Source organism: Lathyrus oleraceus, chromosome 6 (genome assembly GCF_024323335.1).
Source record: "Lathyrus oleraceus cultivar Zhongwan6 chromosome 6, CAAS_Psat_ZW6_1.0, whole genome shotgun sequence".
Taxonomy (NCBI): Eukaryota; Viridiplantae; Streptophyta; class Magnoliopsida; order Fabales; family Fabaceae; genus Lathyrus; species Lathyrus oleraceus.
In genome coordinates, this window is record NC_066584.1 from 183,997,092 (window position 1) to 184,012,411 (window position 15,320).

General features: G+C 38.9%; 2 non-coding genes across 2 annotated transcripts; one reads left to right on the forward strand and one right to left on the reverse strand.

The window, feature by feature from the left end:
* The first annotated feature begins 2,092 nt into the window (after window positions 1-2,092).
* Window positions 2,093-2,199, forward strand: LOC127099525 (small nucleolar RNA R71). The gene has a single exon (XR_007794018.1). It is a non-coding gene; the product is annotated as a small nucleolar RNA R71 (small nucleolar RNA).
* A 10,504-nt stretch (window positions 2,200-12,703) lies between these two features.
* On the reverse strand, window positions 12,704-12,810 carry LOC127099300 (small nucleolar RNA R71). Its single transcript, XR_007793821.1, has one exon. It is a non-coding gene; the product is annotated as a small nucleolar RNA R71 (small nucleolar RNA).
* Between the last annotated feature and the right edge of the window lie 2,510 nt (window positions 12,811-15,320).

Sequence of the window (15,320 nt, forward strand, 5' to 3'; positions counted from 1 at the left end):
TCTTTACTACCTCGCTCATCACAGGGTTGATTCTTCTCTGATGTTCCCTGAAAGGTTTTGAATCCTCCTCTAGCGAGATCCTGTGCATACACACGGATGGGCTTATACCTTTTAAATCAGAGATGTTGTACCCTAAGGCAGAGGGGTAACTTCTTAAAACATTCAAGAGTCGATTCTTATCGTCTTGGGTTAAGGTGGCACTAACTCTTATCGGGCGGTTCATTTCTTTATCCAGAAACTCATATCTTAGGTTCTTGGGTAGCTCCTTAAGTTCTTGAGCTGGTTTTTGAGAATTTGGTGAAAGGTCTGGAGTGAGATCCAAACATTCGTTAGTGTGAGGTTCCGTTTCCTCTAGCTCGTCATCCTCTTAATTCGGATTTGAAAATGGTTTGATCACGGGTTCTCCTCGATCAAATTCTCTTATGCACTCATCTATGATATCGATCGCATAATATGCATCTCCTAGAATTGGTGCCATCAGGAATTTTGAAAGAATGAACTCGATCTTTTCGTCCCCTACTTCGAAGGTTAATTTTCCTCTTTTAACATCTATTATAGCTCCGATTGTTGATAAGAATGGACTACCTAAAAGGATAGGCATATCTTCGTCTTCTTTGATATCTATGACCACAAAGTCTTTTGGGATATAAAGTTGACCAATCCTAATTGGGATGTCTTCTAAAATGCCTACAGGATACTTAACAGACCTATCGGCTAATTGGAGGGACATCTTAGTTGGTTGCAATTCTCCTAAGTTTAACCTTTTACATACAGCTAAGGGCATTAAACTCAACTAGCGCCTAAGTCTAAGAAAGCTTTGTCGATCACATGACTCCCTAAAATGCAAGGTATAGAAAAACTACCAGGGTCTTTCTCCTTCTTAGCGAGTTTATCCTCGGAAATAAAGTTGCATTCCAAGGTTTTTGGGTCGTCAAGCCTACGCTTGTTGGTTAAGATGTCTTTGAGGAATTTGGCGTAAGACGGGATTTGGGTGATAGCTTCGGTGAAAGGAATCTCTACATGAAGCTTCTTTATTACTTTTATAAATTTTTGGTATTGGTTATTGATTTTGGTTTGTTTAAGTCTTTGCGGATATGGGATTGGTGGTTTGTACGGGGGTGGTGGTTTGTAAGTTTTATCCTTGGCTTCTCCTTCTTGGTCGGTTTGTTTCTCGGGTTCCAACGGTTCCTCTTCTTGGTTGGTAGGTATATTTCCTTTAGAAGTTTTGGACTCGCTCATTGCTGGGTTATGAGGCCCTTCGTAAGCGGTCCCACTTCGTAACGAGATAGCGTTAGATTTCCCTCGAGGGTTTGGTTGAGGTTGTCCAGGGAATTGTCCTCCAGGTGTAGTTTGTGGGGCTTGGTTTTGTGCTACCTGTGAGATCTGGGTTTCAAGCATCTTGTTGTGAGTGATTATCTGATCAACCTTGGTTCCTAATTGCATTATCAGTTCTTTTACGTGAATGTTCTGGTTTAGGAATTCTTTATTTTGATGAGTCTGGCCTAATATAAAGCTCTCCATGATCTTCTCAAGGTTAGACTTCTAGGGCACAACTTGCATAGGTTGATTTGGTTTTTGGGCTTGATAACCTTGCGGTCTCTGAGGTGCATCATTTTGGATAGGGTTCTGGTTTTTATAGGAGAAATTCGGACGATTCTTCCATCCAGGGTTGTAAGTGTTTGAAAATGGGTTACCTTGGGCGTAATTCACTTGGTCGGTGTTCATATCGTTCAAAAGGTTACACTCTGCTGATTCGGGTCCGTTAGATCCACAAAGTTCGCACTCTGTGTGGACTACTGCTGCGGTGTTAGTGTTTGTAGACATATGTTCGATCCTAAGGGAGAAAGCGTCCATTTTTGCCTGCATCATGTCCAGAGAGCTTATCTCATGTATTCCACCTTGGGTCTCCTTTTTCTCTATTGATGCTCGTTCAGTTCCCCATTGGTAATGGTTTTGGGACATATCCTCAATTAGGTCACAAGCTTCAGGGTAAGGTTTGTTCATCAGCGCGCCACCTGCGGCAGCGTCGATGCTCATCTTTGTGTTATAATGGAGTCCATTGTAGAAGGTATGAACGATCAGCCATTGTTCTAGGCCATGGTGTGGGCAAACTCTTAATAGCTCTTTATATCTCTCCCAAGCTTCAAAAAGCGATTCTCCTTGGTTTTGAGTAAATCTAGTTATTTGGTTTCGAAGAACAACAGTCTTACTAGGGGGAAAATATCTAGCAAGGAATACTCTCCTAAGGTCCTCCCAGGTAGTTATTGAATTAGCTGGAAGTGAATCTAACCATGAACGTGCTCTATCCCTGAGGGAGAAAGGAAATAATCTCAAACGGACCGCATCGGGTGAAGCGCCGTTGGATTTAAAGGTGTCGGCTAGTTGGATAAAAACTTTCAAATGTTGATTTGGGTTCTCACTAGTGAGACCCGCGAATTGGTTATGTTGCACTAATCGCAACAAAGACGGTTTTAGTTCGAAATTGTTAGCAGGAATAAGGGGGTTTACTATACTCGAACTAGGTTCCTCGTCAGAGGGTTGGGCAAATTCCTTAAGAGGTCTCCGGTCGCGATTCTCGGCCATAGCTTTCTTAATTCGGATGAGTAAGAGACGTGTATGAGTGTAACGTTCGGGTTCCGCTAAAGGATCTAATAAATTTCCGGTACTACGGGTTCTTCGCATTTACCGGCTAATAATGCCTTAGTCTAGACAGTGTAACAACAGGGTATGAAATTTGACGAAGTTGGTCCCCGGCAACGGCGCCAAAAATTTGACCGTTCAATTCACAAGTGCTTGAATCGCGTCAAAGTAATATAAAAGAATATCGATCCCATAGAGACCAAATCGTCAATCTATCGATTACTATCGTTACGGTGTTTATCTAAGGCAGTATAAAAGAGATATTGATGTTGCAAAATAACGGTAAATAATAAATGCAGTGTAGCTAAATACAGGTTTGAATGTATATCACGTCAGTTAAGTGATGTTTCGATTGTCTAAATAGAACTACTTATGAGGCAATATTTTCTACTCTTGAAAAGAATCCATTTAACAGGAACTGTCACTTTCGCGTATTCAGAACCGAGTTTACCCTTAAATTAAGGCCCTTTATTGTCACTTATAAAAGGTGTGCAGAACGCTAAAGTAGTAAACTTATTTTTTTAGAAATAAGACTCGTAAACTTAGTTGAAAAGTGATTTTGATTTGGAAAGTTTACCCAAGGAGTTTCCTGATTTTAAATTTATCAACGCGTCTGAAAACAGTTTCAAAAATAGTTTTTCCTTAAAGTGATAAAAAATCCTAGTTAACTAAGCCAAGGTGCTTCGCACTCCTTGAATAGTTAAAACTAACCAAGTTTGTTTTAGAAAACTCAAGTTAAAAACAAAAACAACCTTTAAAGCATTTCTACATATTCAATATGTGAAACATCTCTTTAACCGCGATCATTACATTCTAACCTTTAAAAGATTTAGCCAGACATGGTAATACCGACAAACACAATGATATTGATCATGATGAAAAGTTGCTTTTAGAATGTAAGGCTTAAAGAACGAGTAAAACGCGTAAAATAAATAAAGTAAAGCGTAGACAAAAAGTAAATAAAGTAAAGCGTAGACAGAAAGTAAATAAAGTAAAGCGTAGACAGAAAGTAAATAAAAATAAAACGTAGACATAAAGTAAATAAAGTAAAGCGTATACAGAAAGTAAATAAAGTAAAGCGTAGACAGAAAGTAAATAAAAATAAAGTGATAAAATAAGAACCTGCTCCAAACGAAGGCTTTAAATCTGGTACAAGGAAAATAAACCTCCGATTCTGAAGCTAAAGACGACAGCAACTCGAAGTGACCCAACTCAATCTCACTAAGGTGCGATAACCCCCCGATGTGACGGATTACCGCTTTTATAAATGATAAATATATGATTAGTGTTGTAAACTAAGTTGGATGATTTGAAAATGAAATGGAACGAACTATTTATAGAGGATTTCAGCAGCTTGCAAAGACCATGGTGCCCTCCAACTTCTCCTTAGTGGGAACGTGATTTGCAAAGGTGGCGCCCGCCATCCCTTCATGGCGCCCACCATGTGTGGAAATGGGAAAGATCATGGGAACATGGCGGTTACCTCCTGGTTGAGGGCTGATGACTCATGGCTTCTCCTATAGCGGCTGCCATGTGCAACATCATGTGTACAATATTCGTCGAAAAACCCTAATTTTAGGTCTTTTTGCTTCGTTTCTTCTAAAAGGGTCCGAAAGAGGTAAATATTTGAAAACAACATAAAAGAGAGCATAATACAAACAAAATGATAATAAATTCCTAATAAACATGTGAAATCCGAGTCAAAAACACGGTGTGATTCAGTGTGATCACCGCTCTTCGTTGGTACATGGGTCTGGACAGTGGTAGCATTCGTACTTTGAATGACTTAGGTGAGGCCTTTGTCAAGAAGTATATGTACAATGTGGATATGGCGCCCGATCGTGACCAACTTCGATCTATGTCTCAGAAAGACAAAGAGGTATTTAAAGAATATGCACAAAGATGGAGAGAACTATCCGCTCAAATTAGTCCACCGTTGAAAGATAAAGAAATGGCAGAGATCTTTCTTAAGACTTTGAGTTCATTTTACTATAAGCGTATGATTTCTAGCGCTCCCAATGATTTCACTGAGATGGTGAACATGGGCATGCGTCTAGAGGAAGGTGTATGTGAGGGCAGATTGTCTAGAGAAGAAGCATCAACTAGCAAGAAGTATGAGGGTAGTTTCTCAAAAAAGAAGGACAGAGAAACTAATTTAGTGATTGTGGAGAGGTGAAGGAATCCTTATGCGAAGAATATTTCCAGATCTCATCAACAACATCAAGTGTCTTCTGTTATTCCAGTGTTTGCCAATAATTCTTTCATTCAATCAACACCAGTCCAACCTCAACAACAACAATAGCATAATCATCATAACAACAATCACAACAATAATCAGCATAACAACTATGAGAGGAAGAAGGCCACGTTTGACCGTATTCCGATGTCCTATGCCAAATTGTATCTGTCTCTTATTGTCAAAAATATGGTTCATCCGAAGAGTCCCCCGCATATGCTTGAACCTCTACCGTGGTGGTATAAGCCTGTTCAGCATTGTGCTTATCATCAAGGGGAACCAGGCCATGATATTAAGAATTGTTATCCGTTGAAATACGAGGTTCAACGTTAGGTAAGAAGTGGGATGGTGTCCTTTGAAGACCGTGCGTCAAATGATAAAGCCAATTTGTTACCCGCTAATGGTAACTCCTCCATAAATATGGTGGATGGTAGTCCTGGTGAGTGATAACATGAAATAATATCACATTTTTGGACTCGATTTAATTAAATCATATTATTATTTGATTCGATTTTTTTTCATATTATTCGATATTACTTGGTATTTTCCTTCTATTTATTTCAGGTCATACTATTTGAAGCATACGTGAAAAAGAAAGAAAAGGAGGTGCAAAAAGAGGATAAAAAGCAATCCACTAAAGCCCAGTCCACAACTACAAGTAGGCGCTGTGATGCTTTGACAACCTCCACACAAGGTGTGACGAGCGTCACGCCCTCCTGCTAAGTGTTACGAGCGCCACACAAGGTGTGACGAGCGTCACACCCCCATTCCTATATTTTTGGCTTTGACGCATAACAGAAGGACGTTCACCCTTTTTCTTCGCTTGACCAGTTGACGTGTGACGAAAACCTACTGAAGGACTTTGGAAGAAACGGTCACTTGATGGATTGGTATAAATAGGACCAATGGTGGAACCCTGCAGCTCTCTCTCAATTTTCCAGTTTTCGGCACCGTGCATTATTTTTACTGCTTTTTAATTTTCCAGCACTCTACTTTCCTAGCAATTTTAATTTCCTTTTCTTTTCCAGTCAATTTTCAAAGCATTCAATTAATTTTCTCACAATAGTTTCTACACCGGAAACTATTGTGTAACTTTTACTGGACCTAACCTTACGTTAGATCATAGTATTTTATTCCTTCGCCTTTATTTTACTGTCTGATCGAAGATTGTGAAGAACAAATCCAACCGGTCTGTGGTGGAGTGTTCAAGCATCGAAGCTAGGAATAATCAAGATCTCTATTAATTTTACAGGTTCTTTAATTTTATTGTTTTAATTTATATATGCTCTGTACTGCTGTTTATCTATATTGTTTGTCTGACATGGCTGTATTTAAGCATAATGATTGTTTAGGCTTGTTTAGCATGTCCGGCTAAATAAACTTAGGTATCGGTATGTAAAGTAAGCGGAATAAAGGAATCAAAACTAAGTTGGTTTAAATTTATTTAAAGATATAGTCACTCTTTTTATGGTCTCAATTTACAGGGTTAATACCAAAGTTTTTGTACGAGAGTAAAAGACATAAAGAAGTTAAAATCAATAGAATGACAGTTTGAGCTTTTAAATGGACAGTGTAAATTGGACATTAATTTTAAATCAGGGCGAAAGCAATTTTTAGAGTTAATTAAATTCTAATCATTTTCAAAAAGTATTTTTAAAGGTTAAATGTGAGGACGAGAGTTAAGCATTTAAGTTTAATCATATAATCTAAGTCAACAGAGCGAGAGTTTGAGACGAGGGTGTTTAGATGGTTGGCATTTTCTTAAAAAGAGTTTCTATAGATTCTACTGTTTTCAAAAAGTGATTTTAGTTTTAACTAAATAGTGAGAGCGTACGTTAAGGTAAAATCATAGTCTATTCAACAGAGCGAGAGTTTGAGAAAAGATTTTTAATCAATAGTGTCTAATGAAAGGACTTATTTTAAAACTAAGAAGCCAACAAAGATTTGATTCCCTAATTACGACGAACTACATACCGATATCCGCGTTATTCGATATTTAATCTAGATCTCATTTTAGCTTTATTTTTCCCCCTAATCATCAAAGTATCATCCGCCTTAGCTTTACGAAGTGACCTTAGAAAACGGTGTCGCATCCGCGAAAAACAACCGGCGGGCAAAAACAAAACCACACAGAGCCGCCACCGTGCATTATTTATCCCAAAAGAGGGAAAGGAAACGCTCGAAGTAAACCTGGAAAAGACATGGTCTCGCGACCAAAGAGATGGGATCGGGAGTCGGTTATGCGAAGGGAAGGTATTAGCACCCCTACGCATCCGTCGTACTCGACGGGATCCACGCTCAGAAAGATAGAACAAGGTTGCTAAAACTGCTCACAAACATCACACACACACTGGAAACAACACAGGTGGGAGGAGAGGGGAAAGGCTCGCTAGGATATCGCATTCTATGCCTACGTATCTCATCTGGAATGAGAATCAGAGCTACCGTAGTTCGGCTCACGCACGCCGAAACAAAACACATGCACAGACGCTGAGACGTCAAAATAAACACACAAACAGGCAAACATAGAAACCGAATGCCAATCGATGGACTTACATCAGACTCCAAACCAAACAAACCCACACTGGAAACCAAATGCCAATTGCTGGACTTATATCGGACTCCAAGCACACAACAATAGGATATGGAATTCCAATCGCTGGGCTTACATCCATCTCCTAACTCACACAAGAAGGAACCAAACAGACAACAAGTTACTAAGGAGTCTGGCACTCGAGCCTAGCAACCGTCAAGCAAACACACACAAAAAGAAAAAGGGTGCCCGGAGAGATCTCGTACGACCTCCTGCCTACGTACCTCATCTGGTATGAGGATCAGGGCAACGTAGTTCCCCTTAATAGGGGAGAAACTTTCTCCTAACCAGAGACTGGGAAATGACCAACTAGAAGGGAGACTGACTCGAGCCTAATAGTTATCATGTATTCCACAATGGTCCTAGGTTGAGTTTTCTATCTACTTGCACAGGCAGCAAGCTAATCCTAAATAGGCAAAGCAAAGCATGCAAGCACAATCAAAACAAAGCAAACATACACAATTAGCACACACTATATACAGACAAAGTGGCCTCACACAAGGGTTAGGCTGCAAAAGCAAACCAACTGTATCAGGGTGATGTTAGCTCTTAACCCTAACATTGAGAGTTAGGGTGAAGCAGATGAAATAGGAAGTGAGGGGTGTGCCTCACAGCTCTTATCCTTGGCCAGGGAGAGCTTTAGACAAAGGAAGTGTGGGTTCAGAAAGTTGGAACCCTTCTACACTTATGACTGACTCAACATGGATCTTGGGTTAATATCCGTAATGCATCAACACCAGTTGTGTGAGCAAAGGGACGACTCGACTGAATAGCAGGAGATGGATTGCACATCTCTTGTATCTGCCAATTGCCTTATTCAAGGTCTTTTCCTGCTTGGGGACAAAAATAAACAAGCACAAGCATTGCCTCTTAAGGAGGACTTCAGACAGGTGCCTGACCAAGTAACAGGCCAGGTCTTCCAGACTACATGAAGTTAGTGAGTTCTACCTCAATTGGTTAAGCAACCAAGCAACAGAAAAAGCAAGTTCAAAAGAACTATAGCAACTAATGTACCTGAAAACAATCTAGCTCAGTCAGTACACAACTCAAACAGTCAAACAGATAGTTACAAGTCAACAGTTAACTGTACACAAGCAATGCATCAAGCAAGGCACAAGCCAATGCTCAACACAAATGACTTAGAAGCCACCTACAAAACAAACTTAATGTTAATCAACATCAATCAAATAAGCAACTCAAGCCATGTGAATCAATTCCCTCAATGCCATATGCTTCTTAACCTGCAAACCAAGCTCAAACATGAGAAGCAAACCCCTAGGACAAGGCCTAGGGTCAAAGAGGGAGAAATAATTCAAAACAGAACATGAAAATTGACACAAATAAAGTTCAATCAAATTAGAACAACATCCAATTGGTCCCATGTTCATATCATACACCAATTTCATTTCACAAAGCATCTAAGGCAAAACATGCAATTTCAAAGCTCATTGAACCAAACAGAATGAACCAATCCACATCCAATCAAAAATAATTCAATAAATCTCAAGAAAAATCATGGCTAAACAGAACTCATTACATGTTCATCATATCCAAATTCAAGTAAATTGGACAAGTGGAAGCATGTCAAATAAATTCTATAAGGCAAGGTATGCACAAACAAGCTCATACAAGGCACAATTTCATGCATCAACTTCACACAAGCCTAAAACAGAATCCAAACATGATATGGACATTAAACCAAAGCCATGGCAAACTTCATGGTGTCTAGAATACATGTGCAAAATTTCAGGTCCATCCAATAAACATCAAGAATTTCACAAATCATAGAAGTTCATGACTCTCAAAAAGTCCACAAATGGTCAAACAGAAGAGAAACTCTCAAACAAATTGGAAATGCACTCAAAAATTCTACAAACATTCACACTCAAACTTAACATCCATAAGTATCATCATACAAAAATTCAGGTCATTTGAGGTTCATAAGGCATGGCAAATAAAATCAGCAAAGTGGACAAGAAATGGTGTGACACACATTGTCACACCTCCAATGATCAGCTCATATCTCAACAACCAGAAATGATAAAATCAAAAACTCAATGCCAAAATGTCCCTGAAGGTGTCTAGTTTATGCATGTAAATTTTCAGCTTCATTGGATCAAGCATCATCATTTCACACTCAAAATGGCAAGCAAGGTGTAAGGAAACACATGTATGAACATTCCCTAGCCAAACTAAAAATCCACACGTGCACAAATTCTGGAAAAATCACCATAAAATAGTAGAGATCTTGAGGAAAACAATGGAAAAAATCTCATGTTAATTGGACAATTATTTTAAGAGTTATGATTTTTTTAATGTGAAAAAAAAATAAAAATGAATGAAACAAGTAGATATGAACATGTACAAGTGAGATGGAAAAATGCAAAAGGCCACACATGAGATTGCCTTGGAGCGGGATCGAACCGCTGCGCAATTTGAATGTGGCGCTCACTTAATGAAACGCACCGTTTCATTAAGTGAGGTGGTGCGCTGTGATTGGTGCATGGCACTCAAACAACAAATTTCATGCAAAACACGGCCTATGAGGATCAAAACGCTTCTGGAAAGTGAAAACCTAATGTTCATCGCGTGTTCATCCTGTTCATCATCATCATGATCCAACTTGCACAGAAATTCATCATACATATGCCATTCGATTCATCTTTCATCATACATCAACAATACAACAATAATTTGACCTATCTCTAACCACACCGAACAAATCAAGCAAAGAAAGTTTCATCCATCAACATTCAAATCAACATAACTCTCTCAATATTGCATGAAATCAAGAGATCCAAAGCTCAACATAACCTATGTTCCACGATCTACAAGATGCACATAATTATTCTAAGAATTGTAGCAATCGAAAACTGACCTTGATGATGATGCAGAGTTGGATTCGCTTGTTTCGAGGCTTCAATTGTGAAAACAGATGCTCTATATTGCTTGGAAAGGTGAATGAATGCAAGAGAACAGCTCAGCAGTGCTTGATCTTGACGAAATCTCCAACTGCCATGGAAGTGTACAAGTTCCAACAGTCACGATTCTTCAAGAATTCTCCAAGATTTTGCTTCAATCCACTTCAATTATGCATGTAGATGAAGGATATATGAAGATCAATGCAAGGTTTATGCAGAAATATGGAGAAAAGTTGAGAGAAAAAGTTGAAGAATTTTTGGATCTAGATCACAATTTCACAATTCTGTTATGATTAGCAAGAAAACAGTTATGATTTAGCTTTTATATGTGTTGTTAAACATGTTGCTAATCACAATTAGCCAAAATGCACATGATTAGTGAAATTGGAAGTTTTGGTGCACATTAGCAAATTGCCTTGTACATGTAGTAACCAATGGAACAGTGCAATTTCTGTCTTGACTCACTTCAAAAATGTTGTTTCTAAGCCAAGGCAAGTGGAACCAAGTGAATTCAAAGCATAATTTTCAAATTTGCCTTTTCCCTCCAATTTTCAAATGGAATTCAAGTGAAAAGTTCAATATTTTTGTGAGGAGAATTCATGGATTATGATGCTTGAATTGGATAGCTCATATCAAGAGTGAAATGTTGCAAAAAGTCCCACTTCATTTGGCCTTTTGGTTCAAAAGTTATGCACTTTTGAAGTCCAAATTTTCTTGACCAAGATTTGACCATAACTTGCCAACCACACATGAGAAATTCATGTTCTTGGACTTTTTGGAAAGGTGAGAGCAAGATCTACAACTTTCATGTTGGACAAAATTTCATTTGAAGCATTTTTGGACATGTAATTTTAAGGAGAAAACCTTTCCATTTTTGGCAATTTTGAATTACAAGTCACTTTCTATTTTTGGAAAGTTTTCATCTGACTTTATTTTCTTCATTGTTGATGTTTGAAATGTCAAACGAAACTTGTTTGGACATGAATGAAGTGTTTCTAACCCTCTCCCACCTCCAAATCCATTATTTGACTTGTGGTTGACTTTTGTTGACTGATAGATGAATTGGCTATGCACAGATGAACTTGAGCCTCAAACTCCTGATGAAATGGCTCAACCAGGAAACCTTAGCTTCCATAAAATCCATATAACCATATGATGATCCCCATCTCAATGAAGACCTCATCTCCTTGACAAGCCCTGAATGGCACAATACAAATGATTAGGGTTGACCAGAGGTCAAAACCCTAATCCCAAGGAAAATGATCATGAATAATGAACCTCTTGGTGATGATAAGATCATGATGATGATGATGTACCATTGCAACCAAGATGATGATCTACCTCCTTGAGGAACCAAGAAACCCTAATTTGAAGCACACACCCTCAGATGGCTAGTGATCAACTCATGAAACCCTCAGCTTGAATATCTTAACCTCCTTATCTTCTGATCAAGACCTAGGAGGATGACTTGCTCAATGTAGCCACATGATATGCAAAGATGCAATGACTAGTGACCTAAAAAATGAAATGCAATATGCTAAGCTAGTCCCAAGAGAGGAGGGCAAATTTTGAGGTGTTACAAACGGTATATCGATTCATAAGTCCCTGTGGGATCGATATCTTTTATTACTACGCGATTAGACTGTGCACTTGCAGTTAATACCCCAATAGACTCATAAAGTCGCGATCAAGTTTTTGGCGCCGTTGCCGGGGACTTTTATTTAGTCGATATCATAACTCTTCTGTTACGCTGTAGAGACTAAGGCAATTTTTATTTTTATTTTCTTGTTTTTCGTTGATTTGTATGCCACACACTCGCTCACAAGGCGAACCGTACTACTTACGAATCAACGACGTTGAACGATATCTCCGAGTCTTACGACGAATTCGAGAGTATCGTGCTGCAAAAATCTTCCTCCTTCGCCGATACCCGAGATGGCAGAACCAGCTCGTGCCCTTCGAGATTACGCCGCTCCATCGCAAGATGAGCCGCATTCGAGTATTGCTCCACCCCCAATCGAAGCAAACAACTTCGAACTTAAACCTTCGCTGTTACAAGCAGTGCAACAAAATCAATTCTCTGGAAATCCTACCGAGGATCCAAACCTTCATTTATCCGTATTTGTCCAATACGCTGATACTGTTAAAGCTAATGGTGTCACTTCAGAGGCAATTCGACTTCGCCTTTTTCCTTTCTCGTTAAGGGATAAAGCTAGAAGATGGCTTCAGTCTCTTCCTTCCAACTCAGTCACCACATGGAATGAGTTGAAGAAAGTCTTTCTTGCCTGATATTTTCCTCCTAGCAAAACAGCTATGTTAAGAGCCCAAATAAATGGATTTAAACAGAAAGATAACGAGTCTCTTTTCGAAGCCTGTGAAAGATACAAAGACATGATGAGACTTTGTCCACACCATGGTTTAGAAGACTGGTTAGTAATTCATACCTTCTATAATGGTCTCTTATACAACACAAGATTAACAATAGACGCCGCCGCAGGTGGTGCGCTTATGGATAAACCTTATGCTGACGCTTATCAACTTATCGAAAGCATGGCCCAAAACCACTATCAATGGGGAAGCGACAGAACAATGGTAGAAAAACCTCAAACGAAAACTGGCATGTACGAGATAAGTAGCCTTGATCATGTTAATGCAAAAGTGGATGCTCTTGCCCAGAAAATTGAAAGTTTAAATGTATCACCTCCAGCCACCGTGGTTGCCGTGACTCAAAATTGCGAAGTCTGTGGAATCCAAGGTCACACTCCTACAGATTGTCAACTCCTAACAAGAACCCAAGCAGAGCAAGTGAATTATGCTCAAGGAAATCCTTACTCGCATACCTATAACTCAAACTGGAAGAACCATCCTAATTTTTCATATAAGAGTAATAATGCTCTATACGCACCAGGACAGGCTCCCAGTCAAGCCCCAGCTATACCTCCTGGATATCAAAAGCCGACCTCATCTACGCCTAACAATAACGTTCCTAGGAAATCCAACTTGGAAATCATGATGGAGAACTTCATAGATTCTCAACAGCAAACCAATAAAGATTTCTTAAACCAGAATGTACACACTAACGAACAAATTAAACAACTAGCAAGTAAAGTAGATGCTCTGGCTACCCATAACAAAATGCTGGAAACACAAATCTCACAAGTAGCTCAACAACAAGCGCCTACTGTAACACCCCGAATAAAATAAGAGAATTATTTAAATTAAGTTAATAATAATATATTTATTAATTTAATTAAATAAATTGAATTATTGGATTATTATTATTATTATTATTTTGGAATAATAATTATTGGAAAATATATAAGTTGGAATAAGAGAAAAGGGTTTTCATTTTTTGTAAAAGGGTTTTACGTGAAAACTGAGAAGCTGCAGAGAAGAGGAGAAAGGGGCAAAGAGGAAGAACCAGAGAGCAAAGGTTGGAGAAGAGCTTGGAGCTTAGAGATTTTTCCGGATTAACTCAGGTAAGGGGGGTTTATTGTCGTTTGATGGGTATTATAGATTAACATGTCATGGGTAGTGATAGCCGTTGAATTGACCCTAATTGGGATTATGAATGCTGGAAAAATTACGTTGGATGAAACTGTGTTTAGGCTGTAATTGAATATGTGTTTGGGTTAGTTGTGAATTTCCGAACGTATAGCTTTTTACGGAAGTTGAATCGGAGGTCCGGAAGTCCTCCAACGGCGGAAAATGCGGAGAACTCTGCATTCTGCCTTGTGTTAGCGTAGGAACTGCTGTTTTGTCTGCGTTAACCGGTTAACCCAGGGCGTTAACCGGTTAACACTGTTATATTTTGTGGAAATGTGCTGTTTTGCCTGCGTTAACCGGTTAACCCAGGGCGTTAACCGGTTAACACTGTTGCGTTTTGCCAGAAAGTGTATTTTGTCCTGCGTTAACCGGTTAACCCAGGGCGTTAACCGGTTAACACTGTTGGAAATCAGAAAAATTGGTATTTTAATGTTGTGAACATAATTGGTGATTATCCTATTATCGTTGATTTCGATGAGTAATTTTGTTGAGTTTATGTTATGAAGTGGTGATATAAATATGTTGATAAGTTGTGTTAAGTTGTTGAAAATACTGAGTTGTAGGCTTGATGAGCCAACGTTGATTATAAGTTGATTATGTTGAAAACATTGTTGTGTTGCTGTTATTATTATGTTGTCGGAATTTAAAGTCGTGTATGCCATGTACATTCATATGCATTAAGTCGGAGCTTTGCTCACACCACGTTGGCCTGGATTGGCAAAAATCGGGGCTTTGCTCACACCACGTTGGCCTGGATTGGCAAAAATCGGAGCTTTGCTCACACCACGTTGGCCTGGATTGGCAAAATTTTAAGTTGAAAGTTGAAGGCTTATGCCTTGATGCCCACTAAAATGGCAGTGATTTTAAGTTGGGAGTTTTACTCCGATTGGTACCACATGCATGACGAGTCGAGTCTCATTGAGTTGCATTTTATGTTGTTATTGAGTCGCATTTTACGTTGTTATTGAGTATGAGAATTGAGTTGATGTGCCGTTACTGAATGCATGATATGATTAGGGTGATTAACGTGTAAATTTACTTAACATAACATGATAATTTATAATGTTTGTTATATCGATTTGAGGAACTCACCCTTACAACTATTTTTCAGGTAACGAGCAATGAGTTGAGTAGAAGCTAATGCTTGGAGTCTAGTGTAGTCTACTTAGTGGGTCGTGCTCTGATAGATGTAACATCGGGACGGGATGTTTTAATTGTTTTATTGTTGGTTGTTGAACCTTTTTACCTGTAAAACTTTATATGTTTTGAATGGTTGGTTGATTTTATCCGCTGCGAATTATGCAAAGATGTTATTTTGATTAAATAAAGAGCATGGCAGTTTTATGGTGTGAAATGTTGTGTGACACCCTTGGTGCATGATTAC